This window comes from Arachis stenosperma, chromosome 1 (genome assembly GCF_014773155.1).
Source record: "Arachis stenosperma cultivar V10309 chromosome 1, arast.V10309.gnm1.PFL2, whole genome shotgun sequence".
Classification (NCBI taxonomy): Eukaryota; Viridiplantae; Streptophyta; class Magnoliopsida; order Fabales; family Fabaceae; genus Arachis; species Arachis stenosperma.
Genome location: NC_080377.1, coordinates 103,404,021 through 103,405,559, shown reverse-complemented (window position 1 = coordinate 103,405,559; position 1,539 = coordinate 103,404,021). Strand labels below are relative to the sequence as shown.

General features: G+C 41.8%; 1 non-coding gene across 1 annotated transcript; it reads right to left on the bottom strand.

The window, feature by feature from the left end:
* Positions 1–375: 375 nt before the first annotated feature.
* Positions 376–483, bottom strand: LOC130949225 (small nucleolar RNA R71). Its single transcript, XR_009073350.1, has one exon. It is a non-coding gene; the product is annotated as a small nucleolar RNA R71 (small nucleolar RNA).
* Positions 484–1,539: the final 1,056 nt, after the last annotated feature.

Here is a 1,539-nt window from a genome sequence, read left to right as displayed (position 1 = left end):
AATGCAAGGAAGGTGCTGGGTGACTTTACTGCACCTACTCCCAACTTCTATGGGAGAAGCATCACTATCCCTGCCATTAGAGCAAACAACTTTGAGCTTAAGCCTCAATTAGTTTCTCTAATGCAACAGAATTGCAAGTTCCATGGACTTCCAATGGAAGATCCTCATCAGTTTTTAGCTGAATTCTTGCAAATCTGTGACACTGTCAAGACTAATGGGGTAGACCCTGAAGTCTATAGACTTATGCTATTCCCTTTTGCTGTAAGAGACAGAGCTAGGACATGGTTGGACTCACAACCTAAAGAAAGCCTGGACTCTTGGGAAAAGCTAGTCAATGCCTTCTTGGCAAAGTTCTTTCCACCTCAAAAATTGAGTAAGCTTAGAGTGGAAGTCCAAACCTTCAGACAGAAGGATGGAGAATCCCTCTATGAAGCTTGGGAAAGATACAAACAATTAATCAGAAAATGTCCCTCAGACATGCTTTCTGAATGGAGCATCATAGGTATTTTCTATGATGGTCTCTCTGAACTATCCAAGATGTCTTTGGATAGCTCTGCTGGAGGATCTCTTCATCTGAAGAAGACGCCTACAGAGGCTCAAGAGCTAATTGAAATGGTTACAAATAACCAATTCATGTACACTTCTGAGAGGAATCCTATGAACAATGGGACTAGTCAGAAGAAAGGAGTTCTTAAGATTGACACTCTGAATGCCATATTGGCTCAGAACAAGATATTGACTCAACAAGTCAATTTGATTTCTCAAAGTCTGTCTGGAATGCAAAATGCACCAAGTAGTACTAAGGATGCTTCATCTGAGGAAGAAGCTTATGATCCTGAGAACCCTTCAATGGAAAAGGTGAATTACCTAGGAGAACCCTATGGAAACACCTATAATTCTTCATGGAGAAATCACCCAAATTTCTCATGGAAGAATCAAGAGAGACCTCAACAAGGTTTCAATAATAATGGTGGAAGAAACAGGTTTAGTAATAAATCTTTTCCATCATCTTCTCAGCAACAGACAGAGAATCCTAAGCAGAACCCCTCTGACTTAGCAACCATGGTCTCTGATCTAATTAAAACCACTCAAAGTTTCATGATTGAAACAAGGTCCTCCATTAGAAACTTGGAGGCACAAGTGGGACAGCTGAGCAAGAAAGTTACTGAACTCCCTCCTAGTACTCTCCCAAGCAACATAGAAGAAAATCCAAAAGGAGAGTGCAAAGCTATTAACATGGCCGAATTCTGGGAGGAAGGAGAGGCAGTGAACGCCACTGAGGAAGACCTCAATGGGCGTGCACTGACCTCCACTGAGTTCCCCAATGAGGAACCATAGGAATCTGAGGCTCAAAATGAGACCAAAGAGATTCCATTGGACTTACTTCTGCCTTTCATGAGCTCTGATGAGTATTCTTCCTCTGAAGAGGATGAGTATGTCACTGAAGAGCAAGTTGCTAAATACCTTGGAGCAATCATGAAGCTAAATGACAAGTTATTTGGAAATGAGACTTCGGAAGATGAACCACCTTTGCTCACC